Genomic DNA, 22,676 nt, shown 5'->3' on the forward strand with positions numbered 1-22,676 from the left:
GTCAACACAGGAATAGGAGTTGGCCATTCAGCCCCTTGAGCCTGTTCCACCATTCAATTAGATCATGGCTGATCTGTATCTTGACTCCATTTACCTGCCCTAGCTCCATATCTGTTAATCAATCTCAGTTTTGAAATTTTCAATTGATCCCCAGCCTCAACAGTTTTTGGGGGAGAGAGTTCCAGATTTCTACTCCCCTTTGTGTGAAGAAGTGCTTCCTGACATCACCCCTGAATGGCCTAGCTCTAATTTTGAGGTTATGCCCCTTGCACTCCCCCACCGGAGGAAATAGTTTTTCTCTCTCTCTACCCCATCAAATGCTTTAATCATCTATAACTCAATTAGATCACCCCTTAATCTTCTATACTCAAGGGAATACAAGCCTAATCTATGCAATTTGTCTCATAATTTAATCTTTTTAGCCCCAGTATCGTTCTGGTGAAGCTGTACTGCACCCCCTCCAAGGCCAACATATCCTTCCGAAGGTGCGGTGCCCTGAACGCAGTACTCCAGGTGCAGACTAACAGAGCTCTATACAACTGTAGCAGAACTACCACCCCTCTGAACACCAATGGCACTTTTATCTTGACGTTTGAACTAGAAACCGATGTCTACATTCCGCTCATCTGCTTTTACATTGAGTGGGGAACTGATCTTCATGGGCACACTAAGCTCTGCTTATATGTGGCGCCCCATAGAGAAGGAACATGTGGGACCAGCTTCCCATATTTACATTCTAAAACCACTACCAAAATTGAGGATCCAAATCCATTAGGATAAGAGAGCAAGACCTGTGTGCACAATGAGTGCGTCTGACGGAGACAATATGTGCATTCACGGAAAGTAGAATCTTAGATTCAGTGGGAAGGTTTCCGAACAAGAAACAAAATAATTTAATTTAACAGGACAACTGTTTATTCTTCAGGTGTCAAGTATTACTCAACAATTTCTCAACTGTTCTTGCATCTTAAACATGCCTGTGAAAACAAATAGTTTAATTAGGCATTTTCTATTATAAATTATTATTATTAGGGATGGGCAATAAATGCTGGCTTTGCCAGCGATGCCCACATCCCATGAATGAATTTTTTTTAAAAATGAAAACATTTCTGCATTCCAAACTCCGCATCCAGCAGAATGGACATATAGCACTTGGCATTGTAGACTGTTTGAACAAATAATTATTGGTTTCTATTAAACTTCTAACGTTCTGTTTAGAAAAAAAAGTGCTGTGAAATGGAATACTTGTTCATTCTGAGGTCCACTTATTTGTAATGAACAGCTGGAACTCAACTCGCAAACATAAGAAATAGGAGCAGGAGTAGACCATACGGCCCCTCGAGCCTGCTCCGTCATTCAATCAGATCATGGCTGATCTTCAACCTCAACTCAACTTTCCCACCCGATCCCCATATCCCTTGATTCCCCTAGAGTCCAGAAATCTATCGATGTCAGCCTTGAATATATTCAATGACTCAGCATCCACAGCCCTTTGGGGTAGAGAATTCCAAAGATTCGCAACCCTCTGAGTGAAACTGAGAAATTGTGTGAAATTGTCAAAACCCCTGTGTTTGAGAGAGAAGTGTTTTGAATGGTAAGTATTAATTCAACTGTTAATGCACTTGACAGTTGAATTAATGCACACCCATGAGTTACTACCTGTCCTGCCACCTTCAAAAATTTTTGCACAAAACCCCCAGGTCTCTCTGCACCCCCTTTAGAATTGTACCATTTAGTTTATTGCCTCTCATTCTTCCTGCCAAAATGCATCACTTCTCTGCGTTAAATTTCACCTGTCCGCCCATTCCACCAGCCTGTCTATGTCCACTTGAAGTCTATTGCTATCCTCCTCACTGTTTACTACACTTCCAAGTTTTGTGTCATCTGCAAATTTTGAAATTGTGCCCTGTACGTCCAAATCATTAATGTATATCACAAACAGCAGTGGTCCTAGTACCAACCTCTGGGGAGCACCACTGTATACCTTAGCTGAGATGACTGTTGAACAGCCTCCTGGAATGGCCTCTTGGTCAAGTCAGTGGTTTTTGAGAGTGGGAAAATATGAAGGGATCATTAGAGTGTAATGAGACTTTGTTGATTTTAATTTTGGTGCTTGTATTTTGACATTGAAAGTTCACTACCATCCCTAGTTCCTTTTATATATTCTCTTCTTTCTTCAGTGCTCCCCTCCCATACCCCAGCAGTTCTCATTCTGCCTTCTTGTTACCATTAGTTCTTTAACTGAGTGCACAGGTAGCCCAAGCTTTTGTGTATGAAAATCTAATTTGTACCAGCACAACTGAGTTGTGTAAATATGCAATCAAAAGGCCATCGATGTAACCAAGATAACCACAATCAACACAATGTTCTAATAGGTCCTGCGGCTATTATTTTCTTTGTGTAATTTATGGACAGCTCAATGACATTTTTTTCTTCCTTTCTTCTGTCCTGCCTCCTCACATTACAGGCTTTCTGTAACTGGGAGCTGCAGACTTCTGAGTGTGGTGTAGAGTTTCACACCAGTCTGCGAATTGCAGGAGTGAATTTGCCTTGAGCAGAATGCTGCCGTAAACATGTAAGTAGCTGTATTATCTGATTTGCTCTTTGTCAGTAGTGATCCTGTTTGAAAAGTAATAAAAAGTAACCATTTGTTTCCTGGCAGGTGTTTAACAGGTTTTTGCTAGGTTCCGGTGGCCTAAGTTTGGTCCTCCTGTCCAGCATTGCTCTGTATTTGAGAGTCTGGTAGGGGAGTCTATAACGAGGGGGCATAGATTTAAGGTGAGAGGGGAGAGATACAAAAGGGTCCAGAGGGGCAATTTTTTCACTCAAAGGATGGTGAGTGTCTGGAACGAGCTGCCAGAGGCAGTAGTAGAGGCGGGTACAATTTTGTCTTTTAAAAAGCATTTGGACAGTTACATGGGTAAGATGGGTATAGAGGGATATGGGCCAAGTGCAGGCAATTGGGACTAGCTCAGTGGTATAAACTGGGTGACATGGACATGTTGGGCCGAAGGGCCTGTTTCCATGTTGTAAACTTCTATGATTCTATGACCTGACTCATCGGAAATCTCTGTCGGCTGTATTTGTGCCTCTTTCACATACATTAACTTGTTACGCACGTTTTATGATATCCTTTTAGTTTATGGATGGATTGTCAGTTTGTTAGTTGTTTTTCTGTGCTATGTTTGTGAAACTTTAAACTCAATTTTTTAAAATAGGCTAGAAACAGGACTAATTTCCTGTCCTTGCCATTATCCAGGTGAATCAATGCTGCTAGTGCTCTTTTGGCATCTTGAGTGCTTTCTGTGTTGCCACTAAAAATAAAACTTGTTAGCAACTTGTTAAACGCTCCACAGCACTGAATTTCTGCTGTTGGACCCCCATCTGTGTTGACTTTCTGCCAGTCTAGTTATATGGCATGCTGATTTTGGACCTGGCTTTAGATTCTGTAATCATCTACTTCGTCTAGTTCACTTCCATCTTCACTGACCATTTCTGTCCAATGTATGTTCTAAAAATGAAGTGGCAAGAATTTCAAAGGAGCTCCTTGCAGACAAAATAGTTTGTTTTGGCTATAGCATCATTTTTATCACGACTGATATTTTTCTGCAATCTGTTCTTTCCTGTTGTATTTGTGGCATGGAACTTAGGTGTGTGTGTTATACGCTAGAAGTTTAAAAAGGCACTTTCTAATTGAACTGACCGAGGTGCTAAATTTGACCCTTATTTAAACTCTAGTGGTCAGATATTGGAAGCACACTCCCTATTTTTGTGTTGACACATGCTGCTTAGGATGAGTTGGTGGCTTTGGGGGGCAGGAAATTAGAAAAAAACATGTCTGAAGTTTCTACCTAATGTATATGATCCACTGATTTAGGTGGGGTGGGGTTACTGTTACATCATTTGGGATCTTGGCCATTTTGGAACCGAAGGAAATGACATTTCCAGTATTGTCCAGTGGGTCACTTCTGAGCTTGGTAAATTTATTAATTGGCAGGTATGACATTCCAGATGATAGAGGATTGCTGGGAATACTGGTTATCTTTTTTGATTTTTTTTTCTTTAAATGCAGTGTTGAGCAGCCAGCTTTTCACCATCACCCTGATTAAGGAGATACCTAACATTGTGTTCAGAGGCATACAAACAGTAGTGGAATGTGCAGCACCATTATAGACTGACACAATCATTTACATGACTTGGAGAGCGGGATTAGGGTTTAAAAATCTTTTGCATCCATGTTATTGATTTTCAGCCAAGAGTCTGATTCCCTCTAAGCTGAATGGTAAATACAGGTTTGCCTGTATTATACCAGATTCTAATGTGTAATACAGAGCTGTTCAAAGCAGAACACCCCACTCAGCTATTCCCATTCTACTGTAATGAAAAGTCTTGTGCCCTGCCTGCATCTGTAATGTCACATTTTTTAACGGGGTCACAGTATGGCCTCAGCGATGTTGCACCTCCATCCAAAGTGTCATTTGTAGGCTGGCACCAGGGGAAAAAAAATGATTGAGAAAACTGGATTGTTGTAACAACCCACCTGATTCCCGAATGTACTTCAGGGAAGGAAACTTGCTACATGGTCTGGCCTACTTGTGACTCCGTGTTCTCAGGGCAGCTAGCGATGGGCAATAAATGCAGCCATGCCAGTGTCATCCATGAAAGGAAACCCATCCATAGGGCAAATAAATCTTTAATAGTAACTTAATAATTGTGGTTATGTTAGCCAGTCAAATATATGTTTGATGACATTTTAATAAATTAAAAAGTGGAAAAACTACCAAGATGGAACAAATAATCAGAAAACTGAACAATTTCCTCAATTCTTTTAGTCACTATTCACTAACCAGCATTACCAAACCAATCAAATTGCTCAGATTTCTTCAGACTGTTTTAATCTCCATTTTCTTTCTTTGCCAGGTGAATGTGTACAGCTAAAAATATCACATGTTAAATTAAACAATAATGAAAAAGGAAATCAGTAATCTTACCAATAAAATTATTTCATATTGGAATTTCCTGCAAGACCTTCTCCTACAAAGACCTGCCCTGTCTGAAACTGGGACTTGAATTCAAAATCTCACCTGAGCCCGCACACTGGGGAAACCTTTGCAAGTAACTGAGGCATTAGTGGCGGGAACAAGAAGAAAGGCACTATTCCTGTTTTAAACCATCAAATCAAAATTGGGAGCGAACTGTGTTGTTTGGGATGAGGTTTTCCTTGTGCTGTTGAAGGGGACTGATGTTGTAACTGTGCTAAAGAGGATCTTTGTGAGGTTCTATGGCCATTATTGTTGGGGTCAGCAAGACCGTTCTGGAGTAAGGCAAAATACTATATGGTCAGGTGCTGGCGACTGGGTCTCAAAAATGAGGGGGAAAGCTCCTTGAGCAGTGCTCATTGGTGACCACTTCAGCAAGAACTAGAAATTCACCATGTAAAGAAAACGGGAAGAAAATATCTTTTAACACATTTAAATAACCTAAAAAAAGGTTTGTAGGAAGAGTAATGACACCAATAACATACTTGCATTTTAAACAAATATTGCAAATCTGCGAGGTAGAAATTGCAGTGTAGGATTTTGACTCCTAATACTTGTACTTGCTCTTGAACTGAAGCTATCTACTCCAATCCCATATCCCTATCCTTTCCCCATATCCTTTTATACTTTTCTTTTTCAAATACTTCTCCAGTTCCCTTAAAAACAATATAGCCTCTGCTTCAATAGCCACTTGTAGCAAATCATTTCATTTTCTAATAACCCTCGAGGAAAGAAATCCCATTGTGATAACCAAGGATCTCTACTCCCTTATCGATTCACCAACCGCTGGAAACAATCTTTCACTACCCTCTCCAAATGTTTCATAATCTTCAAATTGCTATTAGTTTTCCCCCTTTTCTGTTCAGTGAAAAATCCCAAATGTTTCAAGCCTTCATAAATATAATCTTCTATATTCCTGGTATCATTCTAGTCAAACTTCAGTGGACTATTTCCATGGCTGTATTACATTTTCTGTAATGGGTTGTCCAGAACTGCATGCAATACACCAACTGTGGGCTAGCCAATGTCTTTTCATAATTCCTTTTATAATTCAAAGCCCTATGAATGAAACTATTCTGTTAAGAATCTTGAGCTTTAGGGTACACTTCCTTACAGTGTAATCAAATATAATACTTTGTATTTCTCCACATTGAACTGTAACTGCCACCCACCAGCCTATTCTAACTCTTGCATTCCGCCTCAGTTTGACACTTAGGTAAAGCTACTGCTCAAAGGTTCTCCCCTCGACCCCCTTTCTCCCCCCCACCCCTGACTCGAAGTCTGTTACTCAAGGTGCATTGCAGAATGTTTTTCTTTTTTTAAATGATTTTTATTTGCTAAAGTCTGACTGAAAGAGACACCATTCTTTATTTACTAACCAGCACATTGCCTCTGGTATTGCCCACAGTCAGTTGATGATGATAAGTTTCTTTTTATATACAAGATGGTGTTGGAAGTGCGACTGCTCCACAAAGCCTGTAACTATATCGTGGCAGTAAACCTAGTAAAACTGAATGGAAAGTGTTGACATAGCAATTTACAATGATAAATGTTGACAGAAAAGCATGATAAAATAGTGACAACAGAAATAAACATAGATACCAGCACATCTCATGTCATTTGCACAGTGACTGGGAGCTTACACTGTTGCAGGTGCTGAAAGGATTTGGCAAGACATTTGAGAGTGTTGTGCTAAGGCTGAATTGTTTATATGAAGGGGTTTATTTATACAGTTGTAGCTTCATTTAATTTTTTAAATCGTTGATGGGATGTGGGCAGTAATTATTTTCGAGGTACCCAGGAATGTTTATTTCACTGTCTGAGTACAATCCTTTGGTCTATAAAAACTTCTTTCCCAATACTTGCAACAGCAGAACCACTCATTCACTGCAAGCAATGCGACAGGGAGATCTGCTAGTACTGTTCGAATATTAACTCGATGGCAGTGCTCACTTCCTGTCTGTCACTTTGGGAAGCATGCTTTCTTGTATGCAAATTTCTTGCCACTGACTGGCTCAGATTTTATATTTGTAAAAGTAAAATATCAACTCTGGAAGATTTTTTTTTATATAGTTTTTTGAAAATCTGTCAAATTACTTGATTTATTTTAAAATTCACAGCTGCAATGCATCAGAAGTCTAACTGAAAACTGACATAAATCAATCAATTAAGTTGTTCAAAATGAACCCATCTGGTTCACTAATGCCCTTTAGGGAAGGAAACCTGCCGTCCTTACCCGGCCTGGCCTATATGTGACTCCAGACCCACTGCAATGTGGTTGATTCTTAACTCTGAAATGGCCTTGCAAGCCGCTCAGTTGTCCAATCCCCTACAAAAAGTCGTCATAAGAATAAAACCGGACAGACCACCCGGCATCGAACCACTGGGCACCCGACATGACAAAGGCAAACCAAGCCCAGTCGACCTGGAAGTCTTCCTCACTAACATCTGAGGACTTGTGCCAAAATTGGGAGAGCTGTCCCACAGACTAGTCAAGCAACAGCCTGACATAGCCATACTCACAGAATCATACCTTTCAGCCAACGTCCCAGACTTCTCCATCACCATTTTTTTAATATTCGTTCATGGATGTGGGCGTCGCTGGCAAGGCCAGCATTTATTGCCCATCCCTAACTGCCCTTGTGAAGGTGGTGGTGAGCCGCCGCCTTGAACCGCTGCAGTCTGTGTGGTGAAGGTTCTCCCACAGTGCTGTTAGGGAGTTCCAGGATTTTGACCCAGCGACGAAGGAACGGCAAAATATTTCCAAGTCGGGATGGTGTGTTACTTGGAGGGGAACGTGTAGGTGGTGTTATTCCCATGTGCCTGCTGCTCTTGTCCTTCAAGGGCAGTCACTCTCACCTCACTTCTGGAATTTTCCACATTGTCAGATAGATGCCAGTGTTGTAGCTGTACTGGATCGCTTGGCTAGAGGCGCAGCTAGTTCTGGAGCACAAGTCTTCAGTACTACAGCCGGGATGTTGTGGTGGTGTCCCAATGTGCCTGCTGCCCTTGTCCTTTTAGGTGGTAGAGGTCGCGGGTTTGGGAGGTGCTGTCGAAGAAGCCTTGGCGAGTTGCTGCTGTGCATCCTGTGGATGGTACACACTGCAGCCACGTTGTGCCGGTGGTGAAGGGAGTGAATGTTTAGGGTGGTGGATGGGGTGCCAATCAAGCTGCTTTGTCCTGCATGGTGTCGAGCTTCTTGAGTGTTGGAGCTGCACTCATCCAGGCAAGTGGAGAGTATTCCATCACACTCTTGACTTGTGCCTTGTAGATGGTGAAAAGGCTTTGGGGAGTCAGGAGGTGAGTCACTCGCCACAGAATACCCAGCCTCTGACCTGCTCTTGTAGCCACAATATTTATATGGCTGGTCGAGTTAAGTTTCTGGTCAATGGTGACCCCCAGGATGTTGATGGGGGGTATGGCGATGGTAATGCCGTTGAATATCAAGGGGAGGTTGTTAGACTCTCTTGGAGATGGTCATCGCCTGGCACTTGTCTGGTGCGAATGTTACTTGCCACTGATGAGCCCAAGCCTGGATGTTGTCCAGGTCTTGCTGCATGCAGGCATGGACTGCTTCATTATCTGAGGGGTTGCGAATGGAACTGAACAATGTGTAATCATCAGTGAACATCCCCATTTCTGATCTTATGATGGAGGGAAGATCATTGATGAAGCAGCTGAAGATGGTTGGGCCGAGGACACTGCCCTGAGGAACTCCTGCAGCAATGTCCTGGGGCTGAGATGATTGGCCTCCAACAACCACTACCATCTTCCTTTGTGCCAGGTATGACTCCAGCCACTGGAGAGTTTCACCTCTGATTCCCATTGACTTCAATTTTACTAGGGCTCCTTGGTGCCATACTATCAAATGCCACCTCGATGTCAAGGGCAGTCACTCTCACCTCACCTCTGGAATTCAGCTCTTTTGTCCATGTTTGGACCAAGGCTGTAATGAGGTCTGGAGCCGAGTGGTCCTGGCGGAACCCAAACTGAGCATCGTTGAGCAGGTTATTGGTGAGTAAATGCCGCTTGATAGCACTGTCGACGACACCTTCCATCACTTTGCTGATGATTGAGAGTAGACTGATGGGGCGGTAATTGGCCGGGTTGGATTTGTCCTGCTTTATGTGGACAGGACATACGTGGGCAATTTTCCACATTGTCGGGTAGATGCCAGTGTTGTAGCTGTACTGGAACAGCTTGGCTAGAGGTGCGGCTAGTTCTGGAGCACAAGTCTTAAGCACTACAGTGGGGATGTTGTTGGGGCCCATAGTCTTTTTACCCAGTGCACTCAGCCGTTTCTTGATATCATGTGGAGTGAATCGAATTGGCTGAAGACTGACTTCTGTGATGATGGGGATATCGGGAAGAGGCCGAGATGGACCATCTACTCGGCATTTCTGGCTGAAGATGGTTGCAAACGCTTCAGCCTTGTGTTTTGCACTCACGTGCTGGACTCCGCCATCATTGTGGATGGGGATGTTTACAGAGCCTCCTCCTCCTGTTAGTTGTTCAATTGTCCACCACCATTCACGACTGGATGTGGCAGGGTTGCAGATCTATGATCTGATCCGTTGGTTGTGGAACAGGACATACCCATCCCTGGGTATGTCCTCTCCCGCCAGCAGGACAGACCCACCAGAGGTGGCGGTACAGTGGTATACAGTCAGGAGGGAGTGGCCCTGGGAGTCCTCAACATTGACTCTGGACCCCATGAAATCTCATGGCATCAGGTCAAACATGGGCAAGGAAACCTCCTGCTGATTACCACCTACCGCCCTCCCTCAGCTGATGAATCAGTCCTCCTCCATGTTGAGCACCACTTGGAGGAAGCACTGAGGGTAGCAAGGGCACAGAATGTACTCTGGGTGGGGGACTTCAATGTCCATCACCAAGAGTGGCTTGGTAGCACCATTACCGACCGAGCTGGCTGAGACCTGAAGGACATAGCTGCCAGACTGGGCCTGCAGCAGGTGGGAAGCGAACCAACACCAGGGAAAAACCTACTTGACCTCGTCCTCACCAATCTACCTGTCGCAAATGCATCTGTCCATGACAGTATTGGTAGGAGTGACCACCGCACAGTCCTCGTGGAGATGAAGTCCCGTCTTCGCACTGAGGACACCATCCAACGTGTTGTGTGGCACTACCACCGTGCTAAATGGGATAGATTCAAACAGATCTAGCAGCTCAAAACTGGGCATCCATGAGGTGCTGTGGGCCATCAGAAACAGCAGAATTGTATTCCAGCACAATCTGTAACCTCATGGCCCGGCATATTCCTCACTCTACCATTACCAACAAGCCAGGGGATCAACCCTAGTACAATGAGGAGTGCAGAAGAGCATGCCAGGAGTAGCACCAGGCGAACCTAAAAATGAGATTCCAACCTGGTGAAGCTACAACTCAGGACTACATGCATGCTAAACATGTTATAGACAGAGCTAAGCGATTCCACAACCAATGGATCAGATCAAAGCTCTGCACATCCAGTTGTGAAAGGTGGTGGACAATTAAACAATCAACGGGAGGAGGAAGCTCTGTAAACATCCCCATCCTCGATGATGGCGGAGTCCAGCACGTGAGTGCAAAAGACAAGGCTGAAGCGTTTGCAACCATCTTCAGCCAGATGTGCCGAGTGGATGATCCATCTCGGCCTCCTCCCGATATCCCCACCATCACAGAAGCCAGTCTTCAGCCAATTCGATTCACTCCATGTGATATCAAGAAACGGCTGAGTGCACTGGATACAGCAAAGGCTATGGGCCCCGACAACATCCCGGCTGTAGTGCTGAAGACTTGTGCTCCAGAACTAGCCGCGCTTCTAGCCAAGCTGTTCCAGTACAGCTACAACACTGGCATCTACCTGACAATGTGGAAAATTGTCCTGTCCACAAAAAGCAGGACAAATCCAATCCAGCCAATTACCGCCCCAACCACCTCCCCTTGACATTCAACGGCATTCCCATCATCGAATCCCCCACCATTAACACCCTGGGGGTCACCATTGACCAGAATCTTAACTGGACCAGCCACATAAATACTGTGGCTACAAGAGCAGGTCAGAGGCGAGTGACTCACATCCTGGCTCCCCAAAGCCTTTCCACCATCTGCAAGGCACAAGTCAGGAGTGTGATGGAATACTCTCCACTTGCCTGGATGAGTGCAACTCCAACAACGCTTGAGAAGCTCGACAGCATCCACAACAAAGCAGCCCGCTTGATTGGCACTCCATCCACCACCCTAAACATTAACTCCCTTCACCACCGGCGCACCGTGGCTGCAGTGTGTACCGTCTGCAAGATGCACTGCAGCAACTCGCCAAGGCTTCTTCGACAGCACCTCCCGAACCCACGACCTCTATCATCTGGAAGGACAAGGGCAGCAGGTACATGGGAATAACACCACCTGCACGTTCCCCTCCAAGTCACACACTATCCTGACTTGGAAATATATGACCGTTCCTTCATCGTTGCTGGGTCAAAATCCTGTAACTCCCTTCCTAACAGCACTGTGTGAGAACCTTCACCACACGGACTGCAGCGATTTAAGAAGGCGGCTCACCACCACCTTCTCAAGGACAATTAAGGATGTGCAATAAATGCTGGCCATACCAGCGCCGTCCACATCCCATGAATGAATTCAAAAAATTTGCCTCAAATTGTTTGTTCCTTGTTAAAATCACAAAAGCTTTTTTTAATTTTAGATGGCCCATCTCCCCCAGTTCTCTACTCTTTCGAACAGTGCAATCTGACTTACCATGAGCAATGTCATGAGCTTCATGAACTCCCTCAGTACCACACTTTTATTGCAATTGTACAAGGATTTGGTGAGACCACACCTGAAGTACTGTGTACAGTTTTGGTCCCCTTAACTAAGGAAGGATATACTTGCCTTCGAGGAGGTACAACCAAGGTTGACGAGATTAATTCCTGGGATGTGAGGGTTGGCCTATGAGGAAAGATTTAGTCGAATGAGTGCTATACTCTGGAGTTTAGAAGAATGAGATGTGATCTCATTGAAACATGTAAGATTCGAAGAGGACTGGACAGGGTAGATGCTGAGAGACTGTTTCCCCTGGCTGGAGAGTCTAGAACTATGGGGCATAGTCGCAAGATAATGAGTCAACCATTTAGGACCGAGATGAGGAGAAATTTCTTCACTCAGAGGGTTGTGAATCTTTGGAATTCTGTACCCCAGAGGGCTGTGGATGGTCAGTCGTTGAGTATATTCAAGGCTGAGATCGATAGATTTTTGGACTCTAAGGGAATCAAGGGATATGGGAATCGGGCAGGAAAGTGGAGTTGAGGTTGTAGATCAGCCATGATCTGATTGAATGGCGGAGCAGGCTTGAGGGGCCTTCTAGCCTACTCCTGCTCCTATTTCTTAGGTTTTTAGTACAGTACTAAAATATCAGCTGAGATTGCGCCCTCAAGTCCCTAAGTGGGATTTATAGAATCATAGAATCATAGAAGTTTACAACATGGAAACAGGCCCTTCGGCCCAACATGTCCATGTCGCCCAGTTTATACCACTAAGCTAGTCCCAATTGCCTGCACTTGGCCCATATCCCTCTATACCCATCTTACCCATGTAACTGTCCAAATGCTTTTTAAAAGACAAAATTGTACCCGCCTCTACTACTGCCTCTGGCAGCTCGTTCCAGACACTCACCACCCTTTGAGTGAAACAATTGCCCCTCTGGACCCTTTTGTATCTCTCCCCTCTCACCTTAAATCTATGCCCCCTCGTTATAGACTCCTCTACCTTTGGGAAAAGATTTTGACTATCGACCTTATCTATGCCCCTCATTATTATATAGACTTCTATAAGATCACCCCTTAACCTCCTACTCTCCAGGGAAAAAAGTCTCAGTCTATCCAACCTCTCCCTATAAGTCAAACCATCAAGTCCCGGTAGCATCCTAGTAAATCTTTTCTGCACTCTTTCCAGTTTAATAATATCCTTTCTATAATAGGGTGACCAGAACTGTACACAGTACTCCAAGTGTGGCCTAACTAATGTCTTGTACAACTTCAACAAGACATCCCAACTCCTGTATTCAATGTTCTGACCAATGAAACCAAGCATGCTGAATGCCTTCTTCACCACCCTATCCACCTGTGACTCCACTTTCAAGGAGCTATGAACCTGTACTCCCAGATCTCTTTGTTCTATAACTCTCCCCAGCGCCCTACCATTTGAATCCACAATCTTCTGACTCAGACAAGTGCTGCCAACTGAGCTAATCTGACACTTGGAGAAGGAAAGAAGTTGAGGACTTCTCGCCTTGCTATAATTGCTTCTTGGTTGTCAACTGGACTGCCTTACTCTCGTAGCTGATGAGGTCATGTGAGGGTTAGTTGGTGCGGAAAGGAAAAATCATATGACTCAATGATCAGTGGTTCAACCCCTAACAACCCATGTCCAATGAGAAGTTAACGAAACTTGGTCTGTATGTAATAAGATTTGCTCGACACTTTGAACTTTAGTCAATAACAGGAGATCATTATTTGAACTTAAGTTCTGTGAGTGGAGGAAATTGCTACATCATCAAAATGCAGTCTTGCTCGGAATTAAGAGGGAGCTTACAGTTGGGACAAAGCTAATGTTTGACAGTTTCTTTGTGGTTTAACCAAGGTAAGTCCAACTGAGAACTCTCCAGCCATAAAAGTACAATCCTTTGGTCTGTTGTACTTGTTGAAAATCTCATCAGTTCTTGCAAATTAGTGAATAAACTTTACAGATTTTAATTGACTAATCACCGTCGTGGTGCCAACCAGAATGTGCATGGCACAATATTGTATGCACTATTGATGTGGCTGTGAGAACTTTTCTTCAGGAGACCACTGGCATTTCATAACTGAGCGAGCAGTCAGATATTTCAGTCTCTGATTTGTGATGTTCACCACCACTTTCTCAAGGGCAATTAGGGATGGACAATAAATGCTGGCCTCGCCAGCGCCGCCCACATCCCATGAACGAATTAAAAAAAGACAGGCAGCTGCTGTGTGGAGTGGGTAAAAAAATACCATTGTGGTGACCTGGGCACTTCATTTTGATGGCTATATGTTAATATGGAAGACAGAGTTCACTTTTAATGACTATTTCACTGTAGCTTATTGAATATTCAGTCCGTCATTAAAATAATTGGAATATTTAGTTGGTTGCTTATAGCTGTTGGATTGTGATATTTGAAAATGCCTCATTTTTTAAACAGCTTTTCAATCTGTACTTTGAATCCCAGTTTTTAATATGGGTAGATGGGAGAGAGAAACAGGAGGGACGAAAAGGTGGTCTCCAATGTCACATCTGTCTGTCCTTGCTAATTTTTCTGAACTGTCTCAGTAATTCCTAGAAGCCAAATTTACATCATTACTGTTATGGTGTGATCCTACAGCATGTAGTTCTGACCAATCATCTAATGCTAGAACTGTCGGAAGGAAATGTACTTTTTAAAAAAAAAATAACTTCACTCCGCATCTAATACATGCTGCACCTGATGCCCGGTGCTTTTAATTTTATTGTGTCCAACAAGTGTCGTGTGTTACTGATCCGGCAAACAGGGAAATTGTAGTACAAACCTGATTATAGATTAGTGATTTGCAGGATGTTTAATCCTAGGTGTGGATTTATGCTGGTTTTAATCACTATGAATAGCTGTGAAATAGTAACGGTACAGAGCAGAAATATGAAGGAGGTGTGGAAGGAAAGTAGTGTAAAATAATGGTGTCCATCGCTGATGTGAAATTATGGAAATGCTTTGCAATTTCCACTGGCTCAGTAAGGCTCTGATATTGAATTGATTTATGCATTTTCAGTGACCCTTTCATCTGGTGAAGAGGTGTGGGAGTGTCGTACATATATTGCTGTGGTTCAGATCATATAGGTAAACATTGCTTTACTTTTGCATTTTGTTTTCAGTTGTTTGTTTTCCAGCTCAAGCAGTGGAAATTGTCTTTTGTATCCAGTGAGAAATGTTACTGGTGATGTGAATGAGCTGAGATTCATTCAGCACAATGACATATTACAGTGCAATGGGCTGAAATGGATTTAATAACTGCATTGTACTCTACCTAAGTTTCAAAGTGGGCGCTGTCACTAATATTTACCATCGTGCACAAAGTATCAGGAATGGAGTGAAAACCCGATTGTAAATGATTCTTTCCTCTGCTCTTGTGTATCGATCTCTCCCCTGCTCATCTGTAGTTTTTGGTTTTACGTAGATTATAAATGAAGTGAGCTCAGTGCCGAGGAGCTGACTTTTCACGAGTACTTGGGGTGGCTATTAGAAGTGGTGTAACGTGGACCACAATCCAATGGAATCAATAGGGACAGTGGGAACACTGCAAAACAGAAATGGGAAAACATTGATTGTAGGTTTATAGTTGAGCACAGCTCTCATGGCACCCGACAACCACCACAAATATCTTTCATTAGCATTTTATCGGCAGACTTCAGTGTTTTAGATTTTGTAGTCGGGGATTGCTGGAATATTCAGGAAACCATATTAATGGCCATCGATATGCACAAAACGGCTTAGAATTATAGAATCATAGAACTGTTACAGCACAGAAGGAGGTCATTTGGCCCATCGAATCCGTCTCCGTATGAAAGAGCAATCCAGCTCGTCCCACTCCTCCGCTCTATCCCTGTAGCCCTGCAAATTTTTTCCTTTCAAGTACTTATCCAGTTCCCTTTTGAAGGCCTTGATTGAATCTGCCTCCACCACCCCCTTGGGCAGTGCATTCTGGATCCTAACCACTCGCTCTGCAAAAAAGTTTTTCCTCATGTTTGGTTCTTTTGTCAATCACCTTAAATCTATGTCCTCTGGTTCTTGACCCTTCCGCCAATGGGAACAGTTTCTCTCTATCTACTCTGTCTAGACTCTTCATGAATTTGAATACCTCAATCAAATCTCCTTGCAACCGTCTCTGTTCCAAGGAGAACAACCTCAGCTTCTCCAGTCTATCCACATAACTAAAGTACCAAATCTCGGGAAAGCAGCAGGGGAACCGTCAAACAGTTCTTATTATTGTCTGTATTAGTATCCATGAACTCTGCAACAAAACTGTGTGGCATGTGCTTCCCAATTAGCACAGCTTAAATGGGAAGAAAAACTGCCAGCACCTTAGTGGCACTTTAGTATTGGGAAAGTAAGCTGTTCATCAAATACCTTGCAAGTGAAAAGCTACAAGAGCTTACGAAATCCTTCACTGTGCAGCAGCTCTATTTATTTATACGACACAAGGATGAGTCAAGCATCTTTGTAAATAGAAAATCTTTAGTTGGGATTCTAAACTGCATGTGGCATCATCTGGTTAAACTCTTAAGAATATGTAAATGACTGGTTTCCCACTGATAGCAGCGTCAAAGTCAGCAGCAAGCTCTTCATGTTGATGCTGCAGTACTTGCTTCGCTTTGGATAATCCCAGAGAGGTCACATGGGTGGCGTGTGATCCCAGAGAGGTCACATGGGTGGCGTGCGATCCCAGGTGGGTGGCGCGCGATCCCAGGTGGGTGGCGCGCGGTCCCAGGGAGGTGGCGCGCGGTCCCAGGGGGGTGGCGCGCGGCCCCAGGGGGGTGGCGCGCGGCCCCAGGGGGGTGGCGCGCGGCCCCAGGGGGGTGGCGCGCGGCCCCAGGGGGGTGGCGCGCGGCCCCAGGGGGGTGGCGCGCGGCCCCAGGGGGGTGGCGCGCGGCCCCAGGGGGGTCACATCAGCCTGCGCCTTAGTGTAAATGTGGACAGTGATGATTTTTTTTCTGGCTGCTGATTGGCTGAGACTGAAATGCTTGCTCTTGCCCTATTTAATGTAAGGGAGTGAATTTGCTGTACATTCCTTCCCCACCCTTTAGGATCCCTGGGAAGTGGTTTGTTAGTATTATCAATTCAGCGATGCATGTGGAAGCTGGCAGTTTTAAAGTGGATCTAACTGCTGTCGAAAGCACTAAATGTATAAGGTGTTTTTGCACCAGCAGAAGCAGCAGCAGCCTATGTTGGTGAACTACTTCAAGTGATTCTTGAAATTTAACCTTCGAATAGTAAACCATGTGAGTCAGATTCAGTGCCCAGTAAAACAATATGTAAAATCAAATAATTTATTGTAGTCAAAACAGGAAGGATTTTCCTGTTTTTTAATCCCTAAATTTGCCTGAGGAGCAGTTGAAAGTTTGTCCATCTGCAAACTGTGCATGATGCTTCTTCAGCCCGATGTGAAAGAGGAGGATACAGTTACATTGCAGAACATAGAAAAGTACAATCCATTTCAATGATTCTGACAGCATCACTGCTGAGGACTACCATCTGGAATATTTAGAGCAGGTAAAGACTTGTTTGAAAATGTGACTTGTAAATCCAAAAGGGATGAACCTATTCCTTTTTTTGAAAAGTTTCTATGCCAGCAACATTGCCAAAGACTAAGAGAACAAGTTTTTTTTTAAAAAGTTAAACTTTTTTTCACTTTTGTTTTTGTCTTGTTAAATTGCTGAATAGGTGGGAGTTGTACACTAAAGAAAGGCCTTCAGTGACCTCAACTAAAGGAAGTTGGGGAACAGATGGCTGACTTGAAGGAGAAATGGGGCGAAAACATTCAATTTTCAAGAATAATTGAGCCGATTCCTTTCTTTTCCTCACAGATGCTGTGTATTGAGATCCTGTTTCTGAAGACATTGTTCCATTGCCTTGAAAGGTAAACATTATTCAAAATGAGTCCCTTTATTTTTGTTTAATATGTTTAATTAATTGGATGGCTGAACATGCAGTAATAGATCTCCTGATCATCTATTCAAAAAGTAGAACCAGCAAATGTGAATGGCTAGCTGCTATTTCACTGGAGCAGAGAAAGGATCAAAGGTGTTCACATTGAACACCCTGTCAATGATTAGTGCGGTCTGCCAGTAGATGTCTCGGGTACCATTAGTAAATACTGTATATTTACTACAAGGCATGTAGAAGTCGAATATTGTCTCAGCACTGACAATTTTACTTCCATTTCGGCTCCAGAATTGACTGTGAAGCAATAGTCTGCCCGCTGCCTTGACACCAGGCTTGTAATCCTCTACTCGGGATTCTGTCCATTTCTTCCATTTTCCCTGCTAAAGAGGATAACAGATATAATATCCAATTGTACATCAAGCATTCTATAAAGGATTTTGAGGTTAATGTGGCACAGGCACTAAGCAAGTTAAATGGATGAAAACAAATAAATTCCTTCATCTTGACAGCAAATATCGAATGTTGAGGAAAATTTAAATCATGACATGTTAAAACAGATATGAGAGTCAAATTTGCAGATGACAGTAAAATAAGAGAAGCACAGTACTTGGATCATTTACACAACGAACAGCTGGCACATTAAATTTAATACCAACAAATGTGAAGGATTTAACATTGGGCAAAAGAATGAGTGGGAAGATTAGCCAAGAGAGACGCTCAAAGGGATCTGGGAGTTCGAGTGAACTCAGCAATGTTGAGGCAGTTTTTAAAAAAACACAATGCTCAAATATAATCCCAACTCCCAACTTTTCATCTTGTATCAAAAGGAAGTCCCACCTTCCCCACTGTTAGCAAACACACATTGAAGAATGGAGTAGCCTCACTCCTCAGCCGACAAGCACAAGAAAAATTAATGTGCTGTCCTGAATCTTTTACCTGTTCCTGAATGCTACCTGTCAGGGCCCCGACTAACAGTTGACAGGCATATAGTTAGGTTCCATTGGACAGGCAAATGGCCATAACTATGCCTCAGATCTCTACAACTCCCCAAGCATCACTTTCTTATTCCCTACTTCAGTCTGTGTCTTTTGCTCACCCCCTACTTCTGTGTCTCCACTCATCTCCCTGTCTTTGCTCTTTCCATTCTCGAGTCCCTCTTTCTACTGGCAGATCATTAACAGTAGGCAAAAATTATACAAAAATTGGAAAAAAGGAGTGAACAAAAAACTGACCGTTATAGAAGCACTAAAACTCACTACCAGACCCCTAACACAAGGATTGGTAGCTGGAATAAAAATGGAGAGAATTGTATGGATAAGTTTAATCATGTTGATGGAAGTTATTTAATCTGTTGTGTTCCACCTAAACTTTGTCTACACGGCTATATGTTCAACAGGATCAGAAATAAAATTGATGCTGGAACAATTTGAAACAACAAATTCAGTTATTGTGATTGTGCTAATGTCCTTACTCGGTCTGGCCCATATGTGTTTCCAGTCCCACACCAAACATGGCTGACTCTTAACTGCCCTCTGAAGTGACCTAGCAAGCCACTATGTTGTATCAAACTACTACAAATAACTAGAATGAATTCAGATGATCCTCTCAGCTGCAACCTAGGCATTGAATCAGGACATGACAAAGACACACTCAGCCAAGTCAACCCTGAAAAGTCCTCCTTACTAACATCTGGGAACTGGTGCCAATATTGGGAGAGCTGTCCCACAGACTAGTCCAGCAACAACCTGACATAGTCATACTCACAGAATCATAGGTATAAGCCAATGTCCCAGACTCCTTCTTAACCATCCCTGGGTGTGTCCTGTCCCACTGGCACTTCAGACCTACGACAGGTGGGGCCACAGTGACATACAGTCCTCAACATTGATTCTGGACTCCATGAAGCCTCAAGGCTTCAGGTGAAACATGGGCAAGTCAACCCTGCAAAGTCCTGAAGAGCATAGCTGCCAGACTGGACTTGCGACAGGTGGTGAGAGAACCAATACAGGGGAATAACGTACCTGACCTCTTTCTCACCAATCTGCCTGTCACAGATGTGTCCCTCCATGACCATATTGGTAGGAATGACCACTGCACAGTCTTCATGGAGACCAAGTCCTGTCTTCACACTGAGGACACACTATTGTCGTAGGGCACTAACATCGTGCTAAGTGGGATAGATTAAGAACAGACCTAGCAATTCAAACCTAGGCATCCATAAGGCGCTGTGGGCTATCAGCGTCGGCAGAATTGTATACCACCACAGTCTGTAACCTCATGGCTCAATGAGGAGTGTAGAAAAGTGTGCTGGGAGAAGGCACCAGGCATACCAGAAGATGAAATGCTGCACTGTCAGAGGTGCTATCCTGTTAGATGTTCAACAAAGGCCCTGTTTGTCTGTTCTCCATCGGGTAATGGTGGACATCAAAGATCCTATGGGACTGTTTGAACAGGAGCAGAGAATCCTCCCAGTATTCTGGCCAAAACCACCAAAAACAGATTAACTGGTCATTCATCCCATTGCTGTGCAAAAAATGACTGCTGTATTTGCCTACATAGAAATAGCAACAGGATTTCAAAGTAATTCATCGTATGTGGCGCTCTTTGGGTGATTCTGGCGACACGATGAGTTTCAAGCTTTCCTTCCTGCCTGCCTTTTCTTTTAATCTGCCTGCCTTCCTTACCACGCAGTGCAACTAACCACTGTGCATCAGGCAGCACTCGCACAAGTCTTTTCAATGGAATCAGCCCACAGGGCCATCAGCCTGCTTGTTTTTGCTCACAAGTAGAATTTTCAAAATTGTCAAAAGTAAATGTTGATGTCCATATCTATAAGTTGGAGTTAAGAACAGAAGGAGGCAAGAAACCTTGTGTGAAGGATAAAGGAAGACCTTTACTAAAGTTAGGTAGTTCCCTGCATACTTTAGGATTAAGCTACAGTGCTGAGTTTCAAACTTTATTGGTGATCCACCTTTTGTTTGGCATTCAAATCAGACAGCCCTGAGACCACATCTAAAGTTGTGTATCCAAGGAGCTTAAAGTGCTGAAGTTCTAATAGCCACTGCAACGGAAGATGTTTGTATGACCGTGGGACTCTGGATGGATATGACAAAGGACATTTGCCAGCCTCAGCAGTTTGTTTTCTCTCTCAGCAAAACAATGAAAAGTAATGTCTGACCATCATTTTCCAATCCTCACTGGATGCAGGCGTGGTGCCGGAGGATTGGAGGACTGCTAATGTTGTACCGTTGTTTCAAAAGGGAGAAAGAGAGAGACCGAGTAATTACAGGCCAGTCAAACCTTAGTGGTGGGCAAATTATTGGAATCGATTCTGAGGGATAGCATAAATCGTCATTTAGAAAGGCACGGGTTAATCAAGGACAGTCAGCGTGGATTTGTTAAGGGAAGGTCGTGTCTGACTAGCCTGATTGAATTTTTTGAGGAGGTAACAAGGAGGGTCGATGAGGGTAGCGCGTTTGATGTAGTCTACATGGATTTTAGCAAGGCTTTTGATAAGGTCCCTCATGGCAGACTGGTCAAAAAAGTAAAGCCCATGGGATTCAAGGGAAAGTGGCAAGTTGGATCCAAAATTGGCTCGGTGGCAGGATACAAAGGGTAATGGTTGACGGGGTGTTTTTGCGACTGGAAGGCTGTTTCCATTGGGGTCCCGCAAGGCTCAGTACTATGTCCCTTGCTTTTTGTGGTATATATTAATGATTTGGACTTGAAAATGGGGGGCTTGATCAAGAAGTTTGCAGATGATACAAAAATTGGCCGTGTGGTTGATAGTGAGGAGGAAAGCTGTAGACTAGGAAGATATCAATGGACTGGTCAGGTGGGCAGAAAAGTGACAAATGGAATTCAATCCAGAGAAGTGTGAGGTAATGCCTTTAGGGAGGGCAAACAAGGCAAGGGAGTACACAATAAATGGGAGGATACTGAGAGGTGTAGAGGAAGTGAGGGACCTTGGAGAGCATGTCCACAGATCCCTGAAGGTAGCAGGTAGATAAGGTGGTTATGAAGGCATGCGGGATACTTTCCTTTATTAACCGAGGCATAGAACATAAGAGCAGGGAGGTTATGCTAGAACTGTATAAAACATTGGTTGGGCCACAGCTAGAGTACTGCGTACAGTTCTGGTCACCACATTACAGGAAAGATGTGATTGCACTAGAGAGGGTGCAGAGGACATTTATGAGGATGTTGCCAGGACTGGAGAATTTTAGCTATGAGAAAAGATTGGAAATGCTGGGGTTGTTTTCACTGGAACAGAGGAGGCTGAAAGGAGATTTAATTGAGGTATATAAAATTATGACAGGACTAGATAGAGTGGATAGGGAGGACCTATTTCCCTTAGCAGAGGCGTCAGTGTCCAGGGGGCTTGGATTTGAAGTAATTGGTAGAAGGATTAGAGGGGAGCTGAGGAGAAATGTTTTCACCCAGAGGATGGTGGGGGTCTGGAACTCACTGCCTGAAAAGGTGGTAGAGGCAGAAATCCTCATTGCATTTAAAAGATACTTGGATGGGCACTTGAAGTGCCATAACCTACAGGGCTAGGGACCAAGTGCTGGAAATTGGGATTAAGCTGGATAGCTCTTTTCTTGGCTGTCATGGACACGATGGGCTGAATGGCCTCCTTCTGTGCTGTAACTTTCTATGATTCGATAGATTGCAAAATGTTTCTTTATTGAGCTGATCAGAAGAATTGCTGTTTATTCTGCTTTGTATGTACACCTGGGTCAAATATTTGTGAATCATTTCTTTTGACACTATAAAGCAGCTATATGATGTAACCTACATGCTTTTATGAAGCATTATTGTCTGGTGATCTGTCAAGCCTGACGATAGACTGATATGGAAGAGAATTCTGGAGGGGGAGGGTGAACAGCCGGTAGTTGTGGTCCATATCGATACCAACGACATAG

At 43.6% G+C, this 22,676-nt stretch overlaps 1 protein-coding gene across 2 annotated transcripts in view; it reads left to right on the forward strand.

Moving 5' to 3' along the window:
• Positions 1 to 2,473: 2,473 nt before the first annotated feature.
• The window catches only part of tjap1 (tight junction associated protein 1 (peripheral)), a 116,327-nt gene continuing 96,124 nt past the window's right edge, over positions 2,474 to 22,676 (forward strand). For both annotated transcript variants that reach the window (XM_067985232.1, XM_067985231.1), the window contains exons 1-2: positions 2,474 to 2,575; positions 17,673 to 17,725. The gene's annotated coding sequence lies outside the window, so the exon portion shown is untranslated. The remainder of the gene's footprint in view (positions 2,576 to 17,672; positions 17,726 to 22,676) is intronic.

Source organism: Heptranchias perlo, chromosome 5, assembly GCF_035084215.1.
Source record: "Heptranchias perlo isolate sHepPer1 chromosome 5, sHepPer1.hap1, whole genome shotgun sequence".
NCBI classification, from domain to species: domain Eukaryota; kingdom Metazoa; phylum Chordata; class Chondrichthyes; order Hexanchiformes; family Hexanchidae; genus Heptranchias; species Heptranchias perlo.